The sequence below is a fragment of the Acipenser ruthenus genome, chromosome 9 (assembly GCF_902713425.1).
Source record: "Acipenser ruthenus chromosome 9, fAciRut3.2 maternal haplotype, whole genome shotgun sequence".
NCBI classification, from domain to species: Eukaryota; Metazoa; Chordata; class Actinopteri; order Acipenseriformes; family Acipenseridae; genus Acipenser; species Acipenser ruthenus.
In genome coordinates this window covers 25,610,086-25,625,166 of record NC_081197.1, presented here as the reverse complement: position 1 = coordinate 25,625,166, position 15,081 = coordinate 25,610,086, and the positions used below count along the sequence as shown (strand labels likewise).

The following is a 15,081-nucleotide window of genomic DNA, read 5'->3' as shown; positions in this document are numbered from 1 at the left end:
GCTACGGTACCCAAACACAGTGACCCGGACGGGAAACAGCGTGGCATCCGCGGATTGGAGGAGCGGATGTGCTCGTTAACCTAGGGGTTGTGAGGGACGGTATATAAGGGGTTGTAGTGTAAGTGATCTGTTCCTTTTTAAATGGTTAGAATACAACCAAAAAGGAGACCCTGCATCAGTGAAAAACGTGAGTGTTGTGTTTGTTAGTCTGTCTTGTAACACTGTCTGTTTCTGTCGTTATTAAAGAATACTAACACTATCTGGAGCTGTAGCCACAGACCAGCAACAAACTTAAAATCATCCTGAAACGAACAGGAATCCAGTGCAAATCTGCTAAAACAGGGGTGATATGTTCATATCTTGGTTCTTGTTAAAACTCTGGCCACAGCATTTTGTACAAGTTGTAATCGTGAAATAGCATGGCTAGAAATACCAGAGAACAGCGTAATACAGTAATCTATCCTTGATGTTATAAAAGCGTGCATTAGTCTCTCTGCATCAGACTAAGAGAAAATACGTCTAAGTTTAGCAATATTTTGAAAATGAAAAAAAAATATCTTAGTGGCATTCCTGATATGTTGCTCAAAGGAAAGATTTTGATTGAACATTTCTCATTTCAGACTTCCAATTAGAGGGGAAGCCACTAAGAGCTAGGTTTATGTTATTTCAGCAATTTAAGGGTCCCAAAAGCATTGTCTCAGTTTTATCAGAATTTAGCATCAAATTTTTTTTTGACATCCATTTTTTGATGTCGGCCAGACAACTAGTCAGTGCACCTACAGCTAAGTTGTCCCCTGGTTTAAGTGATAAATATAGGTGAGTGTCATTGGCGTAGCAGTGGAAGTTTACCCCCAAGGGTAACTAATAGTCTTTTTCATAGTTCCCTTCTTCGATTTCACTATCTCCCATATGATATTTATAATGCACATTTTTATTGCCTGCATGCAATACTTTCACTTTTCTCTATTAAATGTAATTTGCCATGTGTCTGCCCAATTCTGAATGCTGTCTAGATCATTTTGAATGACCTTTGCTGCTTCTACAGTGTTTGCCACTCCTCCTATTCTTGTGTCGTCTGCAAATTTAACAAGTTCGCTTACTATACTAGAATCTAAATCATTAATGTAGATTAGGAATAGCAGAGGACCTAATACTGATTCCTGTGGTACACCACTGGTTACCTCGCTCCATTTTGAGGTTTCTCCTCTAATCAGTACTTTCTGTTTTCTACATGTTAACCACTCTCTAATCCATGTGCATGCATTTCCTTGAATCCCTACTGCGTTCAGTTTGAGAATTAATCTTTTATGCGGGACTTTGTCAAAAGCTTTCTGGAAATCTAAATAAACCATGTTGTATGCTTTGCAATGATCCATTGTCAATGTTGCATCCTCAAAAAAATCAAGCAGGTTAGTTAGACACGATCTCCCTTTCCTAAAACCATGCTGACTGTTTTGTATCCCTTTCTGTGGATCGGTATTACATTTGCAATTTTCCAGTCTGTACAACCCCTGTGTCAAGAGACTGTTGCATGATCTTGGTTAGCGGTTTGTAAATAACTTCTTTCATTTCTTTGAGTACTATGGGGAGGATCTTATCCGGCCCAGGGGATTCGTTTATTTTAAGAGCTCCTAGTCCCTTTAACACTTCTGCCTCTGTTATGCTAAAGTTATTTAAAATTGGATAGGAACAGGTCGACATGTGGGGCATGTTGTCCGTGTCCTCCTCTGTAAAAACCTGTGAAAAGTAATCATTTAATATATTGGCTATTTTTTTTTCTTCATCTATGATTTTGCTGTTTGTGTCTTTTAGACATTTAACCTCCTCTTTTGAATGTTCTCTTGCTGTTATAATACTGGAAAAATATTTTGGAATTGGTTTTAGCCCCCTTAGCAATATTGATTTCTATCTCTTGGCCTTTCTAACTTCCTTTTTGACTTGTGTTTGCAGTTCCAAGTACTCTTTCTGTGTACTTTGTTTTTGGTCCCTTTTAAACGCTCTGTAAAGTGCCTATTGTCGCTGAATATTTTTTTTAATTGATCTATTAAACCATTTTGGCCATTTTGTTATAGATTTAGATTTGTCTACTTTTGGGATGTAATTGTTTTGGCCTCTAGTACTACATTTTTAAAAAACAGCCATCCTTTTTCAGTGGATGTTTTCTCTATTTTACTCTAATCTACTTCTGTTAGTCTCTGTTTCATACCTTCATAGTTTGTTTTTCTAAAATTGTAAACCTTAGCTTTAGTCATTACTTTTGGGGTTTTAAAAAATATTTCAAATGAGACCATGTTGTGGTCTGAGTTTGCCAATGGCTCTCTGACCTCTGTTTTAGTTATTCTGTCTTCATTATTTGAAAAGACTCCCCTCTAGTCGGTGCCTTGACAAATTGCGTTAGGAAGCAGTCATTTGTCATTTCCACCATTTCAGTTTCGTCCGTTGTGCCCCCCATTGGGTTTTCCCATTTTATAGAGGGGAAGTTGAAATCCCCCATTACTATGGCTTCTCCTTTTCTACATGCATTTCGAATGTCATTGTATAACAGATTATTTTGCTCAGCGTCTGAATTTGGTGGTCTATAGCATGCTCCTATTATTATGCCCTTTGAATTTTTGTCCATTATTCTGACCCATATTGATTCTGCATTGTTTTCTTTGTCCTGATTTAACACCTGGGCTTCAAGACTATTTCTTATGTATAGCGCTACCCCTCCGCCTCTTCTGTCCTGCCTGTCTTTCCTATACAGTGTGTACCCACTAATATTATATTCGTCTCCATCACTCTCAGACAACCAAGTTTCTGTAACACCTATCACATCGTAGTTACTTGTTAGTGCAGTAGCTTCAAGTTCTAGCGTTTTGTTTCTGAGACTTCTAGCATTAAGATAAATACATTTAATAGCTGTCTTACCTGAGTTGTTGCCCTTGTTTTGATGTGGTCTCCCTTCTGTTTTTTTTGTTTTCTCCCCCCTTTCTAGTTTTAAATGCTTCAGGACCTCCTCAAGGATCCTTTCTCCGAGTAGATTGGTTCCCTTTCTGTATATAGATAGTCCTTCTTGTAGAATGTGCTCCAATGTTCAAGAAAGGTGAAGCCTTCCTGTGTGCACCACGATTTCAGCCATGCATTTTGATTTTGTATTTCCAGCTGTCCATATGGTCCTTTGCAAGGTGCTGGCCGTATCCCAGAAAATACCACAGTTTTGGTTTTGTCTTTTAATTTCCTTCCTAGCTCTCTGAATTTGTTTTGTAGGGATCTTGGTCTGTCTCTTCCAATGTTGTTTGTACCGATGTGGACGACTACTACCGGGTCATCTCCTGTTCGTTCTAGGAGCCTGTCCACGTTCTCAGTGATGCAGTGATGTGCTTGACAGAGGCTCCTGGAAGGCAGCACACTGTTGTAGTAAGGGGGTCTAAACTGCGAACTGAACTTGCTGTGTTTCTCAATATGGAGTCCCCAACAATCATGACCTCCCTTCTTTTTGCTGCCTGGCCAGCACTGTTTATAGGGTTCTGGGTGTTGTTCCTTTCATTCTCTTGATGTTGGTTTTGGTCATCTAAATGTTGAAGTGGCTCAAATTTGTTGTATGTTTGGATTTCTGGTGGTTGTGTTTGACGAAGTTTCTTTTTTTCCCTGCTTCTGCCTATCTGAACCCAGCTGTTTCGACCCTCTTCCATCTCCCTGGTGGCTTTCAGTCTGCTAGGGGTGCAGACTACCCAGAATCTGGAGCTTGCCCTCGTGGCCCTCCCCAGACGAGCTTCTTTCACCATGGGCTGGAAAGCCTTGCAGATGTTACAAGCCACCTCCCTTTCAAGGGCCAAGGTGGCATGTTACACGCCCAAGCATTGCCCGCATAGGGAATGCTTGTCCTCCTGCGGGATGTTGGCGTTGCAGGCTGTGCACGGCTGGAACCCCGGCCTGCCTGACATAGGCCTGGTGTTCTGCATGCCGTGCAGAAAGCACCACTCACACTGCGCTGAAGCACTAGTAAATGCGAACGCTGTGCACTCACCCAGTAACGCTACAATACCTAACACTGCACACTGTATGCCCGTGCAGCAGTGCAGAGACAAGCACCGCTCGACCCGGTTGTGTTGTTGTTGTTTGTTTTTTTTTTTTTTTTTTTTTTTTTTTTTGCACCCGGTGAACTCCGTGTGCTGAGCCTGTGCACGCACTGAGTACCGCGTAACACGTGTGCTGAGTACTGTGCCGCACCGAGAGCTGTCGCGCTAGGTTAAGGCAGTGGTAACCCCGTGCACCACCGGGGGCTGCTCGCACCGCGTACCGTGCAGCCCTATGCGTGCCCGCACTAAGCACCCGTGCACTGAGATACCTGAGTATGCTCGGATGCATACAAGATGCTCAGATATATTGTGAGGTGTTGAATTTAAATCAAGGGAAGTAATGTTAAAACTTTACAATGCATTAGTAAGACCTCACCTAGAATATTGTGTTCAGTTCTGGTCACCTCGTTACAAAAAGGATATTGCTGCTCTAGAAAGAGTGCAAAGAAGAGCGACCAGAATTATCCCGGGTTTAAAAGGCATGTCGTATGCAGACAGGCTAAAAGAATTGAATCTCTTCAGTCTTGAATAAAGAAGACTACCCGGTGATCTGATTCAAACATTCAAAATCCTAAAAGGTATTGACAATGTCGACCGAGGGGTCTTTTTTGACCTGAAAAAAGAAACAAGGACCAGGGGTCACAAATGGAGATTAGATAAAGGGGCATTCTGAACAGAACATAGGAGGCACATTTTTACACAGAGAATTGTGAGGGCCTGGAACCAACTCCCCAGTAATGTTGTTGATGTTTGAGGCTTTTAGGGCCCTATTTAGCAAATATGTACGCAGCCGCTATCGCTAGGGCAAAAATGACAGCGTTAGCGAACCACTGCGATAGCGCACGAAAATGTGATTTAGAAGTTGGGTCTCATGCGTGGGCTAATGCACCTCAAATAGCAAATTGTGTGCCCAGCCAATCAAAGCACAGTGGGGGGAATAAGGTTACAACTAATAAGGATTCAACATTCCCTTTGAGAGCACCTGTGCATCTGCGATAGCGAACGGAGGGTATTTTGAAACCAAAAAAAAGATGGCAATTTTTACAAAATTGTCACAGCATCTGTCAGATTTCTGACCAAGTTGGGTGACTGACTTCAAATTTGCAGCATTATATTGTGGGTACTATTGTAGGCAGTTAATATATTCTGAAGAGCAATAAATTAAAGGACCTCCAAAAACTGTAGGGGATAAAGAGATACCTTCGATGGTCAAGATCTCGGTGTGACCTCTACAATAAACAGTGTCCTATTATAATGTACAAACCCGTTTTTAATATCGCTCTCTGAAAACGATGGCGGATTTACACGTTACAACAAGCCAAAAACAGAACACATTCCAGACTGTTCAAAGTTCATAAATCATGTTTGTTCAACATGAGCGAATGACTCAATACTGGGAATCTCTTCTTAGAATGATGGTATTTATTAAGCATGCAACAATATAAGTTTGAAAATCACACAAAACAGTTACACAATTAAAGTCACATTAAAAGCATTACAATGAGAACTAAGGTTTAAAACAACAATTTACCAAAGAAATACTAGTACATACTGACACAACAAGGGGTCACACAATACCTGAATAGATATTTAAGAGTATTGTTACCTAGCCTGAAAAGCATTCACTTTCAGCGTTCTGTTACCTTGTGTTTCTCCGAGTGTCAGGGCCCCCAACCTTGATGGATAAATACTGAGAGCTGAGGGCTCCAGGTGCAGTCTTGTAGTTTCTTAGAATCTGCGTGAGCAGGGATCAGCGGTCGGTCTGGGGCTAAAGCAGGGGCTATCGCAGGTCTGGATAGAGCTGGGGACTCAGATTAGAGGGCAAGCGTAGGGGGGTAGAGCTGGGGACTCAGATTAGAGGGCAAGTGTAGGGGGATAGAGCTGGGGACAAGGAGCTGGGGCTAAAGCAGGGGGTTTTATACTTTTCAAACCAAGAGATTATTTGAATTTCCCGCTGCATGCTGTGATTGGCTATTTGGTAGCGAATGGACTTGAAATCTTGATTGATTGCTCCCCCCTTCCTCTGTCTGATTTATTCATTATCATAATCTGGAAAGGGGAAACTTTTAAAACGTGCATAACTTTTGCTAAATAATTCAGATTTTATTTTGAATTCCCGTTATTTTTACTATAAGAAATTACATTTCTTTAGACACCAAACATGTCAGGTAACGACTTTGGTTAGACATTGCAAACAGTTTAATTCTCTTAGGGATTTTTTACCTGGGTTATTCTATACTTGTTAGGCAATTTAAGAATAAAAACGCTTGCATCTTGTACTCCATAGTGGTATTAAATCAATATGATGTGAAATTTGTCTTAAATCTCTAAATCTCTAAGCTATTTTTCTCTCTTTCAGCTCCTATGCTAAACCACCTCTCTCTCACTAGACGGGTTAATTAAATCACAGAGACGGGTTTGATTAGCCTTTTGTTTCCTGAGTGCCTGGTGCATTCAAGGTGTTAGGTTGATCGTTATCTCTAGGCAAAGCTAGACAAATTAGATTAAAGTTCATTTAATGTAGATTCCTGATAATATATAATATCATAACATAAGAAAGTCCATGACATTTGCAATATATTTGAGATGACAATGTCTATAGAACCTACAACTCTCCCCTTTCTAAAAAAGAATAGCGTTAAAAACAGCTGTTGTACTTCAGAACCTAGGTACTGCCTTTGTTTGGCAAGGAAGGTGGTGGTGCAGTTCAAGCAAATGTCCAATTTCCTAAAACATTGTCTACATCTAACAAAATAAGAAAAAAAAGAAAATACAATTCTAAAATAATGGCAACACACAATACAAAATCTTGATACAGGTCCATACAAGCAACAGTAGTACACTAATTATAAGTGTCGAGGATTGCCTCTTCTTCGTCATGAGCATGTTGCAACATTGTTTCCGGTAACTCTGAGGGACTATCCATCTGGGTAGATTATCCTTTTCATTGGTGAACACAGGTAGTCCTATTATACGGGAGATCCTTTGCTTCTGACTTGCCAGGATTTTCAGTTCTGGATCATCGAGTAGGCTCGGTGAGTGGGTTTGCTTCAGCATCTTGGACATGGTTGCGCATCTTGCAGATTGTAGCGTCCCCTTCTTGCATTTCTACCAAGTCTGTGGGTAGCTCTTCGTTGTACAAGGTGGCTGTCACCTGCGGTGATAGGGCTATATCTTGTCCTTGTTTGGCTTGTCTGTGGGTGATGGCATGGACCATTACTGGCTCAGGACTGCACTGACACTCTGATCTGTGAATCCTGTTGTGAGGTAGAATTCCTTACTCTTATCAGGATATGCTAGGGATGGGGCTTGCGTGATACAGTCTTTCAGTACCGTCATGGCATTTTCTTGCTCTGGCCTCCATATCCAAGGTTCTTCTTTCTTTAATAACTTAGAGGTTTTGCAATCCTCGCATAGTCATCCACGAAGTGACATGAGTAGTTACATATGCCCAGAAAACTGCTGAGTTCTTTTACAGAAGTGGGTGGTCTTACAGCGCGCAGGGCTTCTGTTCGGCTTTGCTGTGGTCGTATGCCATCTGTTCCTATTTCAAAGCCAACGTAGTTCACCTGTTTTCTACACCACTGTCCTTTAATAAGTGATATTTTGGCGCCTGCTTTTTCTAGTTGGTGTAGTACATACCCAAGTGTCTCAAGGTGTTCTTCCCAGGTGTCACTCCATACCAAAATATCATCCACATAGATAGAAATCTTCCTTGTTGCTGCATCCATGAATACTTTGTGCAGGAAGATGTTAAATTCCGCTGGTGAGTTGGAGTAGCCAAATGGGCACCTATTCCATGTGAACTGACGATTATTGAAAGAGAAGGCCAATTTGTACTGGTCTCTGGGGTCCACTTTCAGGGTCCAAAATCTGTTAGACACATCGAGGGCCGTGAATAACTTTGCCTGTTTAACCTTGGTAAAGGTTTCATCTAAATAGGCCATGGGCCATCTAGATAGTGGAACTTGTTTTGTTTAGCTGCCTGTAATCAATGGTTATCCTCCACTTTCCTGTAGGCTTCAGGACCGGCCAGATAGGTGGAGTTACATTCCCTGATAAGGCCTCGTTTTGATAGTTTGTCAATGTTCTCTTGTATTGACTCATGGGCTGCGATGGGGATCCTGTACTGTCTGACATAAACTGTTTTTTGTCCAGTGTCAGTTGGTATTTTGACCATATGTATGTTGGTTTTCCCGCAATCGTAGGAATGTCTGGAGTAAAGTCTCATATGCTTACAAATCAATTGCTCCAGTTGTAGCCGCTGTGTATTTGTCTCAAATGCATTAGTTGTGGAGATCTGTTCTTTCAGCTGCTCTTCAAATCCAAGAAAGATTTCTTCAGTCTGTACCTGGACTCTGTCTTCCTTGACTTCTAATAAGTCCTTTGTAGGTATTGGCACTACTTTGTTTACGTGGTGCGACTGGCAGTTTATCTCATCATCAGTCACCTGGACGGAGAGGACCAATTCCCCCCTTTCTCTCCTGCTGCCGTATAAATTGTCTTTGTTTATAGGGCAGATGGATTGAACGAAGATTAGTCCTTGAGGTAGTGTGACATTGTTTTGCTTCTACACATTGTCTGGTACTGTTCCTATAACTGGGACAGTGAGTTCCAAATAATGGAAGTTCTTTGCAATTGCCAATCCTATCTCAGTGTGTGCAGGGATTGTGACTGATTCTGCACTGAGATTGTCCACCAAAAGGTAAGAAGAGTTTGATGTAAACTCTATGTAGTCCATTTTAGCTACTACAAGGTTGAGGTTGGAGAAGTAGATCCCTGGTTGGAAAAATGCTTCCTTTTCTGGTAGTCCTTGTCCTTCTTGGGGTGCGATTTGCACTAGGATATCCCTTTGTTGTGCTGGAAGCGTGGTGTCTTGCGTAGTGACAACGTGGCAGACCTGTGGGATTGTCTGCCCAGACAGCAAGTGCTCTGTGCTGTCTGTAATTGGGGAAGGGTCACCTTGCAATCCGGTCCACAGCTGTTCACCAATTCTATCCACGCATATGCCGAGTCGCACTAGGAAGTCTGCTCCAAGATAGAAAGATTTACTGAGGTCTGGGAGCACATAGACAGTGTGCAGGAGTCTCCTGTTTCCTAATCGGATCCACAGGTTGCATCTACCTGCAGCTCTGCAGGCCTTCTTGTGGTTGGGAACATTATGCAAGTCCTCTGCTTGCATAATGTGTCCTCTATTTGTAGTAGTACGTGGGTTTCTCCCACCTTGTTGATGGTTGTGCACAAGGGTGCTGGTTTCGCATCTAGGAGACAAGCATCCTGGGTTGAGCAGCCTTCTTGCTCGGGCTTTGCTGCAGCAGCATCTTCTGCATTTATGCTGGGGCTGCTAGTGGTTAACTCTTGGGAGTCAGGGGGGAACAGCAGTGTCAGGTCTAAAGGATTCTCATCTGAGTGGGCTGTCTGGCTCTGTGGGGCAGTGACAACAAAACCCAGTGCTGCAATGGCATCTTCATCGCTATTGCCACTTGGAGTGTAGTGGTCTGTGTGGATTTTGCATATTTGTGGGTAGTTGTCTCCATTTTTGCCACCTGCCCATAGTTCATTCTGATCGCAGTCTATTATGGGTTTCATCCTGCGCAGTAAGTCCATGCCAATTAGTAGTTCTCTTCCCTTGCTGTAGCCGACGTGGATTGGGTGATGGATTTTTGTCCCATTAAATGTGATGTCCAACCAACTCTTACATCTGGGTCACTGCACCTCTTTGCTGCCATATCCAGTAACCTTTATTTCACTGGGGTGTTCATCCACAGTTCTACCCTGTATTTGCAGTTCGGCTTTTAGTGCCTCAAACAGTTCGTTCGTTATAAGGGTAATCTCGGCACCTGGGTCAAGGAAGGCCTCTTCTTGGAGCAAGTCTTGAATGAGTACCTTTGTGTACAATTTTTCAGCTTCGCCTTTCCTAATAAGGGTGCCCAGATAGGTTCGCTTTTGGGCTGTGATGGCTAGTTTCGTCAAACTAGACACTTCTGCTTCGACCTGGGTTGTGGATGCTTTTTCTTCTTGGAGAGTGTGCGTCGTCTTCTAGGGTTTCTGTGAGTGGTTGGAGCGCCTCCTCCACACCTTGCAAGTGTATTTCCTTTACTTTACTAGGTGTAGAGGGATCTTGGCTTAGTCATCTGTCAGGTGCGTGTTTAGAGGTGTTGGCCTGGCAATTCCTAGATCCACTAAGAGGCATCTCAGTAGCATATGGTGCAGTAGGAGGAGGAGTCGACATCAAATTCTGCATGTGTTGTTGTACACAACGTTGCACTTCCTGCTCAAGTTCCTGTTGTCGCTTTTCCTTCCAATCATCTGCTCTCCTGTTGCCTTGGTGGTATCCCTTGAGGTTAGGTGGTTTGTAGTTATTGTGTTGATTGTAGTTTTTGTGTTGATTGTAGTTCTTGTGTTGATTGTAGTTCTTGTGGGGCCCATCAGAGTATTCTCGTCGCCGTGGGTGGTTCCTCTCTGTGGATTTCTGGCTGCTGTTGGATGGCAGTGTTTTCTTCCAAGTAGGATTATTTGGAGGCAGTTCACCCCCCTCAGGTTCAAGGAAGTCTGATGTGGTTGTAACTGCTACTACTTGGGGAGTTTCTTGTACTTTTCTTGCAGGCATTTTGGAAACCTGTGCATTTTGCCATACTGTCCTAGCAGCTTTCAGGATGTCGTGCATGGGCGTGTCTGCATTTACCACCGCACTTATGGCAACTCTGACTTCTTGGGACTTCTTGAAGCGTTTGTCCACATTTTCTCCAGGGTTAGGCTCACCAGCATGGTAAAGGCATTTAAGTTCCTCGTAGAAGTCTCTCGGGTCCTCATCCTTCTTGCATTGTCTGAGCTGTGTGCAGGGCCATGCAGGAGTCACCATACCTGGAGTATCTCTGTGTTAGTGCTTCACACAGTTTCTCAAAGTTTTTTCTAGTTTCAGTCGATAATGTAGAAGTCCATTCTTGAACTGTGTCAACAAGTGTTAGAGACAGCAGCTTGGCTTTAAGCAGGTCCTTTGTCAGTCTCCAATCTTCTACATTGTCTCTAATGCGACTGATATGTCCCTCAATGGTGATGTTATGGCTGATAATTCTTCAAACGTCAAGCACGTAGCTAATTATTTTGATCTGTCTTAGGCCCCCCCGCTCCACTTATCTGGATGCGGGTCTTATGGCTGCAGATACACACAATAAAGTTATCCAGCCTCTCTCTGGGTTTAGTAACGCGTATATTTGCTAATCTTTGTTTTAGCCTTGAAATCAATATCTCAACATTTGTCAATCATTTAACCAGTCGTTTGAGGCCGTGAGCAGGCATTTCCAACTTTACATTCAACACTCCCGTTATTCAATCGTCACACTGCAATAAGGTCCTCAAATTCAAAGTCACCTTACAATCATTTATGCCTAAGCTTACCAACTGAATTGGCATGAAAGTAGAAACAAAACCAATGTGTGCAATACTAACAATCAAGCTACACCCATGAAAGTGATTTTAAGATTCTGCTTTACAGAGACAATATATATATGTACTGTATAATGGATACACAGTTGTATTCTGTGATTTGCTTAGTAAAGTTCCATTATCGTTGATGTCCAGTAAAATTAACCATTCCACAGTTGCATATTTTAACCCTTTGCGGTCCATTGTCGGGCCTGGTCCGACATTGCAATTATTCCTATCAGGTCCATTGTCGGACCCTGTCCGACATCATCAAAAAAACGCAAAAAACGGGTTTCTAGTCGTTTTTTCAGCGGAAAAAGCCGAGAAAACCATTCAATGGCCGAGTGGGAGCGACAGGAGCCGAGACAAGCCGATAAAAAAATAAATAAATAAAAATGGCGTATCTCATGAATAGGCATACATGCCCGTGGCATTACAATAGGAGTGGTCATAAGGAAACAAGCTGTCTGATACTGCACCAGCGCACAGAGACTATCATGGACATTTGCAGAGCTTTTTTGAGATGTTATAGTAATAATGAATAGTCATACATGGCCGTGGTATCAGATAACTGGGCGGTCATAGTAAACAAGCTGGCTGAGTGCGTCAGCGCACAGAGACTATCACGGACATTTGCAGAACTTTTTTCAGATGTTATAGTAATAAAATAATGACTTGGATCGCATTATTGAGGAGTTTGGTGATAAAACGAGTGATCAGGAGATGATTGATCGGTATGTACGACCTATTATTTTTATTATTATTTATTTCTTACATAGGTGAAAGCGATAGCGAACGAAAGGGTGGGGCGGGGCTGGAGATGCCTAGTGAGTGCTTTGTTGATATGCAGGGCCATTTAAACCCGTTTGACTGTGGAAAAAAATACTTTTAAACAGCGTGTCTAAAATTAACTGTGCGTGTGAAAATAAATTAGACCTGACGTGCCTGACGCGCAATTAATAAATGGACTGCAAAGGGTTAAACCCATTTGACTGTGAAAAAAAATACTTTTAAACAGCGTGTCTAAAATTAACTGCGCGTGTGAAAATAAATTAGACCTGGCGTGCCTGACGCGCATTTAATAAATGGACTGCAAAGGGTTAACCAACAAATCAATAGGTCTCATTCCACATACAGTGTATATTTGCCCCTGGTGTGCTTTGTTTTTGTTCCTAGTGCACGTCATACCCTGCCTAATGAATGAAACAGGACGGAGCAAGAAAAGTTGTGCTGTAGCTGCACAATGACCTGAACTAAACCTGGCTGTACTATTATTATTATTATTATTATTATTATTATTATTATTATTATTATTATTATTATTATTATTATTATTATTATTATTTCTTTCTTAGCAGACGCCCTTATCCAGGGCGACTTACAACTGTTACAAGATATCACATTATTTTTACATACAATTCCCCATTTATACAGTTGGGTTTTTACTGGAGCAATCTAGGTAAAGTACCTTGCTCAAGGGTACAGCAGCAGTGTCCCCCACCTGGGATTGAACCCACAACCCTCCGCTCAAGAGTCCAGAGCCCTAACCACTACTCCACACTGCTGTACGGAGAGCTTCTTTTATTACATTCTTTGTCACAAAGATTTAACCTTTTGCATATTAAGAGATTTGTCCAAAAGACTGTTCTATAGACATTTTTCATACATTTACAGTATGACACTTAAATTACTGTACTTTTCTTAAATGTGTTTGCATAAATGGACATACCAGTCACATACAGTGCCTATAGTAAGTATTCACCCCCCTTGGACATTTTCACAGTTTGTTGTGTTACAACCTGAAATCTTGATGCATTTAAATGGGATTTTTTCCCCCTTTGATTTACACAACATACTCAACACTTTCAATGTGTAAAAAAATGGGGGGGGGGGGGGGGGGTGAAAAAACATAAATTAAAATAAAAACCTGAAAAGTCTTCATTAGATAAGTATTCACCCCCTTTGCTATGACACTCCTAAATAAGCTCAGGTGCAACCAATTGCCTTCAGAATTCACACAATAAGTTAAATGGAGTTCATTTGTGCAATAAAAGTGGTTCACGTGATTTCAGATTAAATACACCTGTCTCTGTAAGGTCCCACAGTTGGGTAGTGCATTCAAAGCAAAGATACTACCAGGAAGACGAAGAAGCTTTCAAAACAACTGTGGGATAAAGTTGTGGAAAGGCACAGATCAGGGGAGGGGTATAAAAAGATTTCAATGGCATTGATTATCCCTTGGAGCACAGTCAAGTCAATCATTAAGAAGTGGAAGGTATACGGCAGTACCCAGAATCTGCTTAGAGCAGGCCGTCCTCCCAAACTGAGCAGCCGGGTAAGAAGGGTCAGAGAAGCCAGCAAGAGATGGAAGAAACTGTCCATGTGTCAACAATAGCTCAGGTACTCCACAAATCTGGCCTGTATGGAAGAGTGTCAAGAAGGAAGCCTTTTCTGAAAAAAAGTCCATGTAAAATCCTGCTTGGAATTTGCAAAAGGCATGTGGGAGACTCTGAAAAGATGTGGCAAAAGATTTTGTGGTCCGATGAAACAAAAATTGAACTATTTAGCCTAAATGCAAAGCGTTATGTCTGGCGCAAACCCAACACAGCACATCACCCAGATAACACCAAAATGTGAAGCATGGTGGTGGCAGCATCATGCTATGTGGATGCTTTTCATCGGCAGGGACTGGGAAGCTTGTCAGGGTAGAGGGCAAAATGGATGGAGCTAAATACTTGAGGAAAACCTGCTTCAGTCTGCAAAAGACCTAAGACTGGGATGGATATTCACCGTTCAGCAGGACAATGACCCCAAGCACACAGCCAAAGCGACACTGGAGTGGCTTAAAAACAAGAAAGTCAGAGCCCGGACTTGAATCCGATTAAGAATCTGTGGCAAGACTTGGAGATTGCTGTCCACAAACGATCTCCATCCAACTTGACAGAGCTTGAACAATTTTGCCAAGAAAAATGGGCGAATATTGCACGATCCAGATGTGTAAACCTGGTAGAGACTTAACCCAAAAGACTCACAGCTGTAATTGCTGCCAAAGGTGGTTCTACCAAGTATTGACGTAGGATGGTGAATACTTATCTAACCAAGACATTTCAGTTTTTTTTATTTTTCATTAACTGTTGTTTCACAATACAAATTCTCTTGTCTCTTCAAAGTGTTGAGTAGGTTGTGTAAATCAAATGAAAAAAAAATCCTGTTTAAATGCATAAAGGCATAAAGATTTCAGGTTGTAACACAACAAACTGTGAAAACGTCCAAGGGGGGGTCGAATTTAAATGATACTGTTATTCCTGAGGATGTTATCTTTCTTTTTTTTTTTTTTTAAATATGTTTTAATATCTTATCGGTTCAATAGGTTGTAAGAGCACAATGTATACTGCAGCTACTGAGTTAACAAGACATTCATGGATATGAGAGACTTGCCAGTATCTGACTGCTTATTATCATCTTAGTAAAGTCTTTCAGATTTGACTGAAAGTGATTTGCAAAAGAGAGATGCAGCTTTTAAGGGATGTCATTTTCTTTACAAATTAACCAATCCTGTGAGGCACAGCCCATTTACACAAAAGTGAGTGCAACA

At 41.8% G+C, this 15,081-nt stretch overlaps 1 protein-coding gene across 2 annotated transcripts in view; it reads left to right on the top strand.

Moving 5' to 3' along the window:
• The window catches only part of LOC117406015 (trafficking protein particle complex subunit 10-like), a 168,556-nt gene that overhangs the window by 30,566 nt on the left and 122,909 nt on the right, over positions 1-15,081 (top strand). The window lies entirely within an intron of this gene.